We start from the raw sequence: 18,188 nt of genomic DNA, 5'->3' as shown, positions 1-18,188 counted from the left end.
TCTATTTTCTTAAAAATACTATACATTTGCTGTTGAACACTATTCTCTTTCAAAATCTGTATTTTTAAAAATAGTTACTCAATTACCTATTTTCAGGTATTTATTTTCTACTCAATTAAATAACTTTATTCCCAAGCAAACTGTTCCAAATGAGATAGAGTTGGTAAAGCAAGAGTGAAAATTATGATGATCATAAATTCATAGTAATGTCAACAGATCACATAAATAGTGGCAAATTTATTTTAATGTAAATGAATATCCTGATAACCTCAGAAATTTCTCAAGTTGCAAGACAGCTTTAAAAAGCTGTCCTATAACAAAATATTTGAAATAGATCTCCAACATTGGGAGAATGATTTAATAAATTATGAAAAAATCTTATCGCGGTGCCAGTTTATATGATCATGCAGATCTAAGAGTTATTTACACTGAAAAATGTTCATGATACTACTAAATGAAAAAAATTACACAAAATAACTCTATAAACTCTATAGAATTATATATACTCCATAAAATTTGATACATACAAGAAGTGTGAAAAGATATTAAACAAAACGTTAACAACAATTCTCTCTGATATGTAGAGATTGAGAAATTTATTTAATGTTTTGGCTTAACCTTAGACATATACAAACAAGGTAACTAAAATACTACCAATAAAGGTCAAGGTTTCATTAAGCAACTTGAGACACTGTTCTAAAACACATCTATTGTAACAAAATAAATTATTTCTAAAAAACAAAATTGGTTTAGGTGGAAGTTTACTTTGTTTTCCTGTAACTGAACAAAATATCAAACATTTTTCACTGTATTCTATTTGAATTAATTTTCAAACTTTAAGTCTTATAAGAATATATCCCCAACACTTACATAGTATCACATCTTAAACGGAGTCACAATGTACTACCTAGGTGAAACTACATTAAAGCATGCAGTTCACAATGCTAACCACTAAGCAGGACTCAAATATCTACTAACTGAACATCAATCATATAGTTAGTTCTACACAGAAAGACAAAAGAAATTATGTAAAGGGCAGTTGAATAGTGGTTACTGTTAACTTTACTTCAACCATGAGCATTTTTTTTAAATGTGTATATCTAAAGGGATATTTGCCTTACCACAGTGGAAAGATTACTGAAAATGCCTATAAAAAATTTGGGCCTAAATTCTGTCTCGGAATTTACTCCCTAGGTGACTATGGCCTCATTGGGCCTCAGATTTTTCATCTGTAACATGCCAACAATTTATGCTCTACAAAGACACAAAAACAGGTTAGCCCCACACACATATGTGTCAAGAATCAGGAGGGTTATCTCAACTGCGGAGGTTCCCACTGAGGAGAAAGGGTTCCCAACCCCAAACCAGGCTCCCCAGCCCAGAGCACCAGTGTCAGAAAGAGGAGTTCCCACACACCTGCCTGTGAAAATCGGTAGGGACTCAGTTCAATTGAGACAGAGGGCTACTGCAGACCCAAGCATCTTCTCTTAAAGGGCCTGACCATAGATTCACTTGATCACAAACTCTTACCCTAAGCTCCAGAAAAGGGACAGCGATGTGAAAAGGACGTACAGAGAGAAATTAAATTGTCTGGCTTCAGGACAAGGACGGGATGGGCAGGTGCTATTGTTTCTTAGTTGAGTCCTCCCCCAACACAGCCTGCAGGCATAGGCTGGCACCTTATCTGAGTCTCCATTAATTTGACTAAACTACTCTCACCTCATACTGTTGATTCTGAAAACCTTCCTGACCCACTTCACATGCCAGCCTAACCCTCTTTCAGAGGCTAATCCACACAAGCAGCAGGCAGGCCTAGGCCCCAGCTGCAGACTTTCCTAAAATGTCAAAGGTCCATAAACACCAAACAAGCAACAGAGCGTCACCCCACATGCCTTGTACCTCTTGATAAGTTGCCCAAAGGCTGGCAATGATGGCAGCTGGCTTTGGCTCATAGCATAACCACTCCCAGGCACCTCCAAGCCCAGCACAGGCAGCTACCAACTATAGATCACTTTGTAGTTCCTAACAGGTAGCACCTGGCCCGACTTAGGCAGTGGCTGAGCTTGGCCAACATGGGACCCCACCCAAAATACTCCCAAACCACTAAACCTTGTGGCTGGTTTTTGACCAAACCAGAATACTATCCAACTAGTGCCACAAACAACACACCCAAAGGATGGACTTGGCAAGCACCGACACCCCACTAAAGCAAATCCTGTGCAGTGAAAACAGCCCCCACACAACAGCTTGTCTGCTGTAGCCATAGCCAATCCTCACAGCCAGTCAATATGAGGGTCAGTTCCACCCACTGATGTGTCAACACCAATCAAGGCTCAACTCTGACAGGAGAGAGCATACAACCCATATGAGGGACACCCCTGGAGCACCCAGCTCAGATGATGAGTAAGAGTGTGCCACTGGGCCCCAGAGAAGAACTACTATGTAAGGTCACTCTGCCAAGTGTAGGAGGTATAACGTTATCTACCAAAGACATAGAAACAAACACAAGAAGGAAGTCAAAATGAGGAGAAAAAGTAACATATCCCAAACAAAATAATAGGAAAAAACTCCAGAAAAAGAACTAAACGAAGTGGCAAGCAATCTACCAGATGCCAGTGTTTTTAACTGGTTGCAAGGTTGTTCAATGAACTTATGGGAAGAACAGATTATCTCAGTGAAAACATCAACGAAGACATAGGAAACGTAAAAAAGTAAATAGGAAACATAAAAAAATGATAAATGAAAAATATAAGAACTGAAATGAAGAATACATTAGAGAGATTCAATGGTAGGTGAGGTGAAGCAAAAGATCGAATCAGTAATTTGGATGAGCAGATAGCAGAAAGCACTCAATAAAAAACAACAACAACAAATAAAAGAGGTTTAAGGGACCTCTGGGACAGCCTCAAGCATAACAACATTTGCATCACAGGATATCAGAAAAAGAGAGAGAGCATGAGTTTGAAAACTAATTTGAAAAAAGGACAAAGAATTTCCCTAACCTGAGGAAGGAAACAGACATACAAGTCCAGAAAGTGAGAAGAGTCCCAAACAAGATGAACCCAAACAAAACCACACCAAATTCATCATAATTAAAATGCTAAAGGTTAAAGACAAAGAGAAGATCTGAAAAGCAGCAAGAAAAAAGCAGTTACCTACAAAGGAGCTTGCATAAGGCTGTCAGCTGATTTCTCAACAGAAACTGTGCAGGCCAGAAAAGACTGGCACAAAATAGTCAAAATGATGAAAAGGATCTACAACCAAGATAGCCCTACCAAGCAAAGCCATAATTTAGAATGGAAGGATAAATAAAGTTCTTCTCAGACAAGAAAAAGTAAAAGGAGTTCATCACCACCAAACCAGTATTACAAGAAATGTTAGAGGGATTTCTTTAAGAAGAAGAAGGAAAAAAGATAAAAAATATGAATAATAAAACGATAATAACTACATATCTATCAGCAATTACTTCAAATATAAATAGATTAAATGCTCCAATCAAGATAGAATGGCTGAAAGGATAAGAAAACAAGACCCATATATATGCTGCCCACAAAAGATCCACTTCAGATCAAAAGACACAGAAACTGAAAGTAAAGAGAGAAAAAAAATATTTCATGGAAATGGAAATGGGGGAGGGGAGAGGAAGCTGAGGTAGCAATACTTATACCAGACAAAAATACTCAAAACAAAGGTTGTATGAAAGACAAAGAGTAACATTTCATAATGATAAAGAAATCAATCCAACAAGAGGATATAACCCTTATAAACATTTATATAGGTGCACCTAAATATAAACAAATACTGATGGACAGAAAGAGGGAGATCAATAGTAATACAATCATAGTAGGGGACTTTAACGCCTGTTGACATCAATGGATATATCTTACAGACAGAAAGTCCACAAGGAAACAGCAGCCTTAAAAACACATCAGACCAGATGGATTGAACTGATATATTTAGAGCATTTGATCCCAAAGCAGGAGAATATAAATTCCTTTCAAGTGCAATTGGAACATTTTCCAGGATAGATCACGTTAGTTCACAAAACGAGTCTCAATAAATTGAAGAAGACTGAAATCATATCAAGCATCTTCTCCAACCACAACAGTATAAAACTATAAATCGAACGCAAGAGGAAAACTGAAAAAACCACAAACACAAGGATGATAAATAACATGCTACTAAACAATGAATGGGTTGTTGACAAGATCAAAGAAGAAATTAAAAGACACTAAGAGACAAAAAAATATGAAAATACAATGATCCAAAACCTTTGAGACACAATGAAAGCAGTTCTAAAAGGAAAATTCAGAGCTTTACAGGCCTACCTCAAGAAACAAAAAAGGCTCAAACTATCTAATCTAACACCTAAAGGAACTAGAAAAAGAACAACAGACAAAAACAAAGTGAATGGAAGGAAAGACATAACAAAGTTCAGAGCAGAAATAAACAAAATAGAGTCTATAAAAACAATGCAAATGATCAAAAAGTCCAAGAGCTGATTGTTAAAAAACATAACCTAAATTAATAAATATTAACCGGAATCATCAAGAAAAAAAAGACTCAAATAATAAAATCAGAAATGAAAGAGAAGTGACAGCTGACACTGTAGAAATACAAAAAATTATAAGAAAATACTATAAACAATCTATGCCAACGAACTGGACAATCTGGAAGAAATGGATACATTTCCAGAAACAATCTTCCAAGACTGAGTCAAGAAGAAACAGAAAATTTGAACAGACTGATAACTAATGACAAAATCGAATCAGTCATCAAAAAACTCCTGGACCAAGTGGATCCACAGGTAAATTTAACCAAAAATTCAAAGAAGAATTAACACCTATTTTTTTCAAACTATTCCAAAAAATTCAAGAGGAGGAAAGGCTCTCAAGTTTATTTTACGAGGCCACCATTACCCTGATTCTAAAACCAGACAAAGACGTTAGAGAAAAAGAAAATTATAGGCCAATATCTCTAATAAATACAGATGCAAAAATCATCAAAATATAAGCAAACCAAATTGAACAGTACATTAAAAAGATCATACACCCTGATCAAGTTGGATTTATTCCTGGGATGCAAGGTTGGTTCAATAACTGTCAACCAATAATGTGATACACCGTATAAACAAAATGAAGGATAAAAACCGTATGATCATATCGATAGATGTGGAAATAACATTTTACAAAATCCAGCATCCATTTATGACAAAAACTCTCAGCAAAATGGAGAGAAAGAGAAAACATACCTCAGTGTAATAAAGGCCAAATATGACAAAATGACAGCTAACATCATACTCAACAGTAAAAAAGCTAAAGTGTTTTCCTTAAGATCAGAAACAAGATAAACATGTCCACTTTTACCACCTTGATTCAGCATAGTTTTGGAAGTCCTAGCCACAGAAATCAGAAAAGAAAAAGAAGTAAAAGGCATCCAAATTGGCAAGGAAGAAATAAAACTTAATTATTTGCAGATGAAATGATACTATATAGAGAGAACCTTAAAAATTCCACCAAAAACTATTAGAATTGATAAATGAATTCAATAAGTAGCGGGACTCAATATTAACATTCAGAAATCAATTGCATTTTTAAACACCAATAACAAATCATCAGAAAGACAAATTAAGAAAAGAATTCCATTTACAGCTGCACCAAAAAAAAAAAAACAAAAAAACCCTAAAAATAAATTTAATCGAGGAGGCGAAAGGCTTGTACTCAGAAAATTATAACACTGCAGAAAGAAACTGAAGAAAATACAAATAAATAGAAGCATATACCATGTTCATGGGTAGAAAGAATTCACATCATTAAAATATCCATGCTACCCAAAACAATCTATAAATTAAATGCAATCCCTATCAAAATACCAATGACATTTTTCACAGAACTAAAATAAATAATCCTAAAATTTACATAAAACCACAAAAGACCTTGAATAGCCATAGCAATTTTGAGAAAGAAGAAAATTGGAGGTATCACACTACTTGATATCAAACTATACTACACGGATATAGTAATCAAAACAGCAAGGTACTGGCATAAAAACAGACACATAGATCAATGGAACAGAACAGAGAGCCCAGAATAAACCTATACCTATGTGGCCAATTAATCTATGACAAAGGAAGCAAGAATACCATTGGGGTAAAGACAATCTATTTAATATATGGGAAAACTGGACAAACACATGCAAAAAAAAAAAAAATGAACTAAATGACCTTCTTACACCACATACAAGAATAAACTCAAAATGATTAAAGACTTAAAGGTAAGACCTGAAACCATAAAACTCCTAGAAGAACCCATAGGCAGTAAACTCTTACATGGCTCTTAGTAATATTTTTTTGGATATGTATCCTCGGGCAAGTGAAACATAAGAAAAAAATAAACAAACAGGGCTACATTAAACTAAGAATTTTTTGCACAACAAAGGCCCATCAACAAAATGGAAAGACAATCTACTGATTGGGAGAAGATATTCGCCAGTGATAACCAAATACAAGGTTAGCATCCAAAATTTATAAAGAACTCATACGGCTCAACAACAATGAAAAAAAAAAAAAGACAAGCAATCCAAAAGGCAATCTAACGGGCAGAGGAACTGAAGAGAGGTTTCTCCAAAGAGGATATATAGATGGCAAAAAAGCATATGAAAAGATGCTCAACATCACTAACCATCAAGAGAAATGCAAATTAAAACCACAATGAAATATTACCTCTCACCTGTCAGAATGGCCATCAACAATAAATCAACAAACAAGAAGTGTTGGCAAGTATGTAGATAAAAGAGAATCCTCTTACACTGGTGGTGGGATTAAAAATTGGTCCAGCGATATGGAAAACAGTTTGGAGGTTCCTCAGAAAATTAAAACTAGAACTACCTTATGAACCCGCAATTCAACTTCTGTGTATTCATCCGAAGAAATCTAAAACACTAATTCAAAAAGATATATGCACCCCTATGTTCACTGCAGCAATAGTCACCATAGCCAAGATATGAAAGTAATCTAATTGGCTATCAACAGACAATTGGCTAAAGAAGAGGTGGTATATATATACAATGAACTATTACTCAGCCATAAAAAAAAAATACTGAAATCTTACCATTTGTGACAACATGGATGAACCTAGAGGGCATTAAGCTAAGTGAAATAAGTCAGACAGCGAGAAACAAATACCACATGATCTTACTTATATGTAATCTATAAAGAACAAAGTAAATGAATAAAGAAAAGAGAAACAGACTCATCGATACAGAGCACGGGTGGTTGCCAGGTAGGAGGCGTTTGGACAGCTGGGTGAAAAAGATAAATGGATTAAAAAGTACAAATTGGCAGTTACAAAATAGTCATGGGGATATAAAATACAGCATAGAGAATATAGCTAATAATACTGTAATAACTGTATAGTAGCAGTGGGTACTATACTAATTGGAGGGATCACTTTATAAATTACATAAAAGTCTAACCATTATGCTGTACGCCTGAAATTAATATAAAATACGGAATGTCAACTGTAATTTTAAAAAAAATTTTTAAAAATATGAGGAAAAACTAAAGTGATCTATTTAGATTTAACACATTTTTCATTTCCTTAAATGTGAAACAATGAGACTAGTAATTTTACTGGAAAAGAAACTATATTGCTCATTTCTTTGTTTATGTAAGATGAGAGAATGTTAATCTAATAAAGGAAATGTAATTCAATCAAAAGAACTGACACAGGTATCAAGAGGATAGGTAATACAAACATAAATTTTTTGCCAAATGTATTCAACAATACATTGAAATTTAAGATACTAAAAAATGAATTGCTTTTCTCCATTATCATGTGGTCTCAAACTACTAAAACTTTAGAACAAACTTCATATATGTTGCCCACAAACAGTCAATCTCAATGACTGGTTCTTGTATTTTTTCCTAGAATTAACCATTTCTGTTTATTTTTTTTCATCTTCAAACTAAACCAAGTCAATACATAAAAATTATTTACTACTAAAATACATGCCAGTCATTTTAATGTGTTTTCGCTGTTCTAATCAATACTACACATGGCTACCAGAATAAACATTCTCATCATGTTTCTCTCCCATTCACAGAATCTATGCCTTCACGCTGACTAACATCTCTCCATTTTACAATACAAATCCTCTGTATCAATTCCCAAATCCTCACTGACTCTTCCTTTACTAGCATCCTTCTTTGTTTAAAAGAAAACAAAAACAAGAGTAATTATAGTATACTAAATGATTCAGCTATTCATTTACTTTCCATAATGTTAGCACTAAAAACTTTATTTGGGAAAAAGAGATGAAGGAAGAGTACATGTTTGGGAAATTGAGATGGTGCTGAAAGTTGGAAGAAATGAAGGAGGCTAAATCTCCATGCTTCACAATGGGAAAGAAGTTAAAAACTTAAAAGTGAAAATATAGGCAGGTTATTTAGAGATATGGAGGTGAATACCAAAAGAATCAGCAAAAATGTTGATTTGGTTGCCTCTGAGGAAAAATAAATGGGTCAGAGAAGAAGGAATGCACATAATTGCTACCTATTAATAGCAAACCTTGTAGATTTGAGTATGCTATACATGCATAACTTTCATAACAAATACAACTAAATTAAATAAAAGAATGAGAAGTTAAAAAGATAATATAAAAATTAAAATAAGGTGGCTAGTCTACTTTAAAAAATCCATATCCTCTAAATCAATGATTCTGCTTCAGGAATAAGTAATCTTTAAAAAGAAGAAAAAACTGAACACATTTGGCAGAAATATTCACCACCATGTAACTACAATAGTAAATACATACACACATATGGGTATTGTGTATATATATGCATGTAGACATGTGTGTGTATGTATGCACATGTATATGTATGTGTTTATAAATAGAACACTGTCAATTATTAAAAACCATCTTGGAAATCAATTTGAGATAATCTAATAAGATTTCATATGGCTATTTTTATGACCAAAATATGCCATTTCAAGTTCTTATATACACATATAAGGAAGACATATACAAGAATGCTCATAATAGCATTGTTAAAAACAAAACAAAGCTGAAAACAACCAATATGACCATCAAATGGAAAAAAGAAAAATACAATATTACTACAGAAGAGTAAAACTAAATAATGACAGGTATACACATCAACATTGAAGTTTCTCAATAACATAATATTAAGAAAGAACTAGTTTTGGAAGAATACACACAACAAGACGTTATTGATATTAAGTTTAAGACAAGTAAAATTAAACAATATATTATTTAGAGATACAAACATTAACAACATTTAGATAAGTTAGTAGACATGAATGACACGACATGCTGAAAATATTCTAATTCTTAAACTTGGAGGTTATTATTTATACCTCACACATGTTAAAAATATTTTTGTATTTTTATAGTTTTCATTAATTATTAAATAAATATAAACCAATAGCACAGATTTGATAGTATTATAAACAAAGATATTACAAGTTATAACTGTATTTCATATGTTCAAAAAGAGAAAAGGCTAAACATGTTAATAAAAACATGCATATTAGTAAGACACAAATTGAACTTCTAGAGATAAAAAGTAGAAAAGTCTGGATGGGATTAATGGCAAATGAAACACTGTAGGAAAAACAGAATAGACTATCTCATGAAGAAGAGTTTAATGCTAGAGTTATTAACTGTATAAAGGCTTTTCTTTTAAAAAATACCATGTTCTTAAAAAATTTTTTTGAAAAACAGAAAAATTCGAAAGGAGCTAAATTACATAACCACACAACACAGAGGCCACAACTGCTAAGTGTATCACTGGAATATACATGAGTTTGTCTGAGAAATTTATGAATCTTCGAATTTTCAAGGAACACCAAAATAGCATACATCCTCCTCCTGGATGTTTATGTGAGAAAAAGCAGAAAAAGCAAAAACTGACATACAGGGACTGGGCAGTTGGCTGCAGACACTTTCCAGTAAAAGTGACTCCTTCCTACACATCAACTTTGCAAAGAGCACAGTTCAGATACATGCCTCATAGAAATCTCAAGCAACCTTCAGATGTTCCCAAAATACTAAAAATCTTGGTTGTGCTTAAAAGTAAAAATCTACTATATTCCTTTAAGATATTATCATCCTTTTTAATCACCCATGAGTTGTTTTGTTTGTTTTTATTTGTAATTATATTTATTTACAAAATCTTCTTTATTAACTTAACATTATAAGCATTTACCCATCCTGTTATAGTTCTTGTTACCCAATATTTCATCAAATAAATGAATCAAATATTATTTAACCATCTACTTAAGATGGGATAATTATGTCATAAATAACTACTCTATCTTTATATTAAAAAATTTTAAGTATCTAGAATTAATTCCTTGGGAAATAATCAAAGACAGAATTACTAAATCAAAGCAATATTTGTAAATTTATTGATACAATAAATTTACAATATTTGTAAATTTATTGATACAATAAATTTACAAGTATTTTTCAAGATGTTTATACTGATTTATACATTTTTTTCCACTAATCTATGGGAGTTACTTAACTATATATAGCACTAAGTGTTATCACTGAATATTTTATACGCTTCTAGACAAAATATGTTCTTATTGGTGGTCTGACACAAATTTTTAAATGGTGAGGTTAAATAACTTTTTTACTAACTGTATTACTTGAGAATCTGCATAATTTTAACTCCTTTATCTTTTTCTTACATCACTTTATATTAATTGTGTAATAATTTTCACTGTTTGCCTATCATATTTGTTATAAATATTTTTCCAGTCTGTTGATTTTTTAATTTTTAATTATTTACTTATATATTACTTAAGGCCATTTTCAAAATACAATCATACAATTATATTATTTAAAAAGTTCCACATTTGATTCTTCTACACAGCCCTGATTATTTACAAACTTCACACTAAAGCCTATCTTTTACAAAGGCAAATATCAAAATGTAAGACTGATTTGTAAAGGGCTATCTGGCAGACTGATGAATAATAATCTAGAGATGAAACCTGCTATTTTAGAATCCATTTAACAACAACTTCATCTTTAAATCAAAATAAATCATATTGTAAGGTGGGGGTCTTATCACAATGACTGCATTTTAATTTGTTCTGGAACATCAATCTTCTGTGCTACCATATCAAAAGAACACAGTTACTAGAGAATACTGAGCTACATTAGAAATTTAAATTAAGACAAGATAAACAACAATGATAAAAAAAAATCAAACAACAGTAAAACTGCAGAGTTATAATATTGACAAAATTAATATACCCAGTCAACAATGAGATCTGAGCCGCCACTACTGAAGGTATGAAAATAATAACAATAATAATAATGTCTCAGAATTCTTATTTGTTATTTGTAATGACTAGATCTCAGTCCAGTACAGATTTAAAAAATTGTTTTAATCACACACATTCTCTCTCTGCTCATCTGTGTATATACACGCACATATATATTTCATTAAAGAAACCTTAGAGAACACACAGAAAAAGTAAAAGTCAGAAACTCCAAAAAAACTCCAACAATGACAACTACATACACATTTTGATTTTCATTTCCTTATTCTAGCTGTAAAAAGTGTTTTATTTTTATATTTGATATGTTTTAATCACATTTAAGTAGATATTTTGAATCTGATGACGAAATATGCTTATAAGAAAAAACATTTAAAAAAATGTTTATGTACACCTGCAGAGTAATTTCAAAAACGTATAATATAAATGAAAACAATGATGTTATAAAGCAAAATTTTAAAGATGTAATGCAGTATTTGCACAAAAGTAGAAATTGTTATTTGTTTTCTATCCTTTATGTTGTTCTATCCTTTATGTTGTTTTCTATCCTTTGTTAAAAACAACATAAAGGATAGAAAACAAATAACATTGATTTAAAAGTTATACAATTTTAACATGCAATAACTGAAACAACTAAATGATCAGAAAAAATTGTTAATAAAAGGTACTCACAAAATATAAAACCAATCATAGAAAAAAAATTTTTTTAAAGACTTTTCCAACTATAGGGGAAATAATTTCTTACCAAATGAATTACAAGAGAAATTTCAGAGCTATTAATATAGACAATTTCTAATTTTTTTCCTAATGAAAAAATCAAATGAAAAGAAAAAGAAAATGGAGAAAAATTTTGAAGTAAATTAAACACATATGGTATTACCATTAAAAACATATAAAGAATTTATAGTTCTCAGTAGGTAAATAATCAAAGGATATTAAGTAACAAATTTCTAAAAGAGGAAATTCATGATTAAGTCAATATTTGAAAATCTATTAAATCTTTCTAACAATTTTTGAAATTTATATTTAGGTAAAATGAAATATATAAGATCAGTGGAACACTCATGAAATCAATAAAAATATATTTTAATTAAAGTCAATGCCACTCAAGTTTTAGAGAAAACAGATATATCCTTTTAAAGGCAAAGTATGATAGAATGTTGAACTAGGAATGAAAATACTTGAACTTTATTGTACTCAATTCTATGACTTGAGAAAAATCCAGCATCAAGATGATATGCATATACAATGTCTTATAAACCATCAAGAACTACATGAAAGTTATTATTTTCACAAATGATGTATTAGTTGTTAACTTCATTTTTTTTTTCACGGAGGAAGACAGGTCCTGAAAAAGCAACTGATAATCTTATTAAGTTCAGTATTACAAAAACAAAAAAACCTATAAGGTTAAAATGTATACTTTTCTAGCAAATTCTAATTGATATTACTCCTTAAACTATACACAGAACAGCTTCAGGCCTAAGTAAACTCTGGGTGAATCTTTATATGTCAATTCCAAAGCACTTCTCAAGGCAGGTAGATCTTTCTTGCTCTTCAAAGTCACGGATATTTATCATCAAAAGCCTTCTTTTTCTTTTGGTTCTCATTGCAAGATGGGGGAAAACCTTACTATAAAAAAAAAAGAGGGATTAGTTTTCTTTTCCTAAATCTTATTGTATCTCTGCTTTGGCTAGGACGGAAGAAGAAAAAATTGCCAAGAGACCACCCCCCCCCACCACCAAAAAAAAAGATAGTGTATTTTCTATCTTTCCTCTGGGCACAGTTATTCCTCCCAACTTTCTAACCATGGTGCTGTTGATATGACATTGTAGTCTAAAAACATAGATTTATACAGAACCACATTTTTTGCCCTCCAGTAAGATATTTTGGGTGCTTTCTTTAGTGCCTACCTTCCATTCAGTACCTAACCAGAAGTCTAAGTCAATATCCCTCCCTTAATAACTGAGAGAAGCACTAGATAAAACCAGCAAGTAAAAGACAAAATGAACACCACCATAAACCAAGGGAATTTAATTGACATTTACAAACCACTCCACTCAACAAAAACAAAATACACATTCTGCTCAACTAAACATGGAACATTAAACAAGTCAAAGAATGTTCTGGGCCATAAAACAAACATTTTAAATTTAAAAGAACTGAAATCATACAAAGTATGTTCTTTAAAAATAATAGAATCAAACTAAGAATCAATAATAAAAAATAAATGTAAATGTTCCAAACATGTGAAAATTAAGCAATACCTTTTTAAATAATCAATAGATCACAAAGGATCTCAGAGGAAATTTTTTTCTTAATATTGAACTAAATAAAAATGAAAATACAACATTGAAATCTGTGGGATTCAACTAATGCAGCAGTTAGAGAGGATTTAATAACACTAAATATGCTTTAAGAAAAAATGTGTAACTAGAAGAAAAAGAAAGGTCTCAAATCAATAATGAAAGCTGCTGCCTCAAGAAACCAGAAAAAAATGCAAAATAAACCCATAACAAGTCAAAGAAGAGAACTAATAAACATAATGGGAAATCAATAAAATTGAAAACAAAAGTAACAGAAAATCAATCAAACCAAAAGTTGACTTTCGAAGCATCAGTAAAATTAATACCTTCTTTAACTATTATGTAACATTTAAGTGTTTGTGACCCTATTATGAATAAGAGGTGTAACTTCCTGCTTCTGTCTGTCATCTTACCCATAGTTTTGTAACTTTTTGTCTTTTTGTTTCAGGTAGAATAACCCCTTTCATTATTTCCTATAACACAAGTCTAGTGGTGGGAAATTCCCTTAGCTTCTGTATGTCTGGAAAGTTCTTTATTTCTCCTTCATATTTAAAGGATATGTCAAAGCAGCATGGTATTGGCAGGAAAAAAAGACACAGACCAATGGAACAGAATTAAGAGCCCCCGAATAAAGTCACATATATATGGGCAAATAATTTTCGACAAAAGAGCCAAAAACATACAATGGGGGAGGGGGGAAGCCTCTTCCATAAATTGTGCTGGAAACAAAATAAAGAATTCATACAATGCAACACCAAAACAAACAAACAAACAAACAATCCAATTAAAAAATAGGCAGAAGACCTGAAAAGACACTTCTCCCAAGAAGATATACAAATAGCAAACAGACATATGAAAAGATGCTCAACCTCAACAGCTATTAGGAAAATGCAAATCGAAACTACAATGAGATATCATCTCACACCAGTAAGAATGGCTAGCATCGAAGAGAAAGTAATAACAAGCACTGGAGAAGTTGTGGGGCAGAAAGAACCCTCATACACTGCAGGCGGGAATGTACATTGGCACAGACACTACAGAAAACAACACGGAGGTTCCTCAAAATACTAATAGAATTACCATAGGACTAAGCAATTCCTCTTCTGGGTATCCATCCTGAAAATTTGAAAACATTTACCCATAAAGATATATGCACCCTGATGTTCACTGTAGCATTATTCATGGTGGTCAAAACATGAAAATAACCGAAGTGCCCTTCAATAGATGATTAGATAAAGATAAGGTACATATATACAATGGAATATTACTCAGCCATAATAAAAGATGAAATACTGCCATTTGCCATAATCATGCTAAGCAAAATAAATCAGAAAAAGTTGAAAACCATATGATTTCACTGACATGTGGGACATAAAACTGAAAGCAACAAATAGACAAGATAAACAAAAACTCATAGAAAGACAACAGTGATTACCAGATGGAAAAGGGGATGGGGAGGAAGAATGTAATGGTAGGAGATCAATGCATGATGACAGAAGGAGATTTGACTTTGGGTGGTAAACACACAAAACAATATATAGATGATGTATTATAGAACTGTACACTTGAAGCCCATATAATTTTATGAACCAATGTCATCCCAACAAATTAAACAATAAAAATAATTTTAAAATAATAAAAAAAAATTTATAAACCCCTAGTAAGACCAACAATAATGAAGACAAATTACCAATATCAAGAGTGAAAAGAAGATACCACTATAGACCTCACAGCATTAAAAAGACAGTGAAAAACTATGAATAATTCTACAACTTAGAAGAAATTATCATAACTCATACAAGGTCACTTAAATAGATCCAAAACTATTAAAGAAATCAAATTTGTAGTTCAAACATTCTTAATTAGAAATCTACAAGCCCAGTTTTATTGTCATTGAAAAAAGAAATAATCCAATACTACACAATGGAAGAAGGAACACTTCCCAAAATGAAACAAAATAAGGCTACATAAATTATCCCTTAAGAGCATAGACACAAAAATCCTAAAAATATAGGAAATCTCATTACCCTGATACAAAAACCAGATGAAGATATAAAAAATAATAATAAAATGAGAAACATCTCCCAAAGAAACATAAATGTAAAATATTAGCAAACATAATCTATTAGTAATATAAAAATAACACATCATGATCAAGGGGAGTATCTTCTTAGAATACAAGGAAGATTAATATGATATTTAAAAGATGTTTACTATAAAACCTTAAGCAATAAATAAAAATGATAGTTTATAGCTAAGAGCCAACAAATGAGATGAAATGTAATCATAAAAAAATACTCTGTAAGAAAGCAAAAAAGAGAAAAGGGGAACTATGAACAAATGACAAAAGCAGAAAACAAATAGAGTAATGGTAGCATTAAAACTAATTACAGCAATAATGAAACCTAAACTGTCTAAACATCCCAATTATAGTGCACAAATCATAAAACTCAAAAAAAAAAAAAAATGACCAGCCTACCAAAAAAAAAAAAAAACACTAAAAACATGAAGACACAAATAAGTTAAAAGCAAAATGATATAAAAAGATATATAAAGTTAATACTAATCAAAAACATCGGGACTGATTACATTAACATTTTAAAAAGTAGATTTCAAAGCAAAGGATTTTATAGCAAGGAGAAGGGGTGTCACTGAATGATTACACAAGGGTCAAATCATCAAGAGGACTTAATCTTAAACATTTATTTACCTAATAAAAGAGATTTAAAATACATGGTGAAGAAACCGATAGGACTGCAGGGAGAAACAATAAAGCTGGAAAATATAGTGAGAGATTACAACACATCTATCCAGAGTCGACAGAACAAAATGACAAATAATCAAATAAAGAACTAGAAGACCTAAACAAGACTATCAACCAACTTGACCCAATTGATGATATTCATACAACATTCCAAAGAACACAAATTCTCTTCAAGTGTACGAGATTATTTACCAAATAAGAAAACATTCTGGACCAAATCAAGTTTCAATAAAGTTAAAAGGATTGTTAATACGAAGCATGTTTTTTTTTTAACAAAATGGAAAAGTAAGAAGTCTAAAACATAATGATTCCTAGAAAATTCTAAATATTCAGAAATGAAATTTAAAAATAAAACATTTTAAACTAAATGTAAATAAAAATACAACACAGAAAAGTTTATATGATACAGCCTAAATAATACTTAGATGAAAGTTTATAGCACTAAAGAGCTATATTATAAAAGAAAGGTTTTGAACAGATAAACTCTATTTCCACCTTAAAAAAACTGTAAAAGAACAAAAAAAAAAAACCCCAAACAAGAAGAATAAAGACAATAATAAAGAACAAAGTGGAAATCTAAAACTATAGAGAATATCAATGTAACCAAAAACTAGTTCTTTTAGAAAATAGGATTGAAAACTTCTGGCTAACTGGAGTAAAAGAACAAACAAATAACCAATATCAAGACGGAAAGAAATGACATTACTAAAGAAACTACAGATAAAAAAGTTAAGAAAGTAATATTATGAATAATTTTATACCACAAACAATATAGGTGAATCTCAAATAATCATGCTGTATTAAAGATGTCAGACCAAAACAAACCCTCATATTTTATGATTCTATTTATAAAATTTTAGAAAATGCAAGCTAGAAGTCAGTGGTTCCTTGAGGATGTGAGAGGATTGCAGAGAGGGTAGGAAGAGGCCTTACATGTAAACTTTTGGAAATGATGGATATATTATCTTGATTATGTTGATGGTTTCTCAGCATGTACGTGTACCAAAATTTATCAAATTGTATACTTTAAACGTATGCAGGTTATTATACATCAATTATACGCCCAATAAAGCTGTGTTTTAAATGGAAGAAAAACTGCAACAGAAATACATCAAACAACTATACAGCTTATTCAACAAAAAAATCATTTTCCTTCTTCATCTCACTTATGAAAGACATCAAGAGGGATCTGTACAACGTTGATTTTTCCTTTCAAATGGCCACTTAAATACCCCTTATGTTCTAGGTACTGTCTATACATAGACAACAGACATGAAGTATACCTTCAAAACATTTGCTTTATAGCTTTGTTGACAAACTAGAAAATAGAAGTATATAACCCAGGCAGTCCCTCTAACCAAAAACTTTAATAATAAACTTATGCATTAAAAGGTTTTGTTCCCAGGGAGCTAAAAGACAATTATACACTTCCTAATTATGGATCTAGGGGGACTCCTTCTCTCAGGTCCTGGTCCTCCAAAAAAGAGTAAATGTTTACTGGACACCGACTCTTCGCTATATTAATCGGTGTTACAATAAAAAAAAAAAAAATTAGGAAATGCTGGGTTAAACACAAAATATTTTCTTCACTTTAGTACTCCTCAGAACCATTAATACACACTAAACATTCCAAAGAGGCATATAATATGTATTTCCAAAATCTATTTATCCCATTTGCCCTCTTGAATTGCAGATCTAATAGGACCAGGACTATGATATAACTAAGATGTAACAGATGAGGCAGATACATATCCAAATATCTTACTCTTATAAGAATAGTAAACATCTATTAGATAAATA

The 18,188-nt window shown here is 31.5% G+C and overlaps 1 protein-coding gene across 4 annotated transcripts in view; it reads right to left on the bottom strand.

The window, feature by feature from the left end:
* Nucleotides 1-18,188, bottom strand: part of COG5 (component of oligomeric golgi complex 5) — a 275,480-nt gene that overhangs the window by 145,682 nt on the left and 111,610 nt on the right. The gene's annotated exons all lie outside the window — the stretch shown is intronic.

This window comes from Rousettus aegyptiacus, unplaced genomic scaffold, assembly GCF_014176215.1.
Source record: "Rousettus aegyptiacus isolate mRouAeg1 unplaced genomic scaffold, mRouAeg1.p scaffold_m13_p_13, whole genome shotgun sequence".
Taxonomy (NCBI): domain Eukaryota; kingdom Metazoa; phylum Chordata; class Mammalia; order Chiroptera; family Pteropodidae; genus Rousettus; species Rousettus aegyptiacus.
Note: the sequence above shows the minus strand (reverse complement) of the source record. Positions and strands in the feature narration are given on the sequence as shown.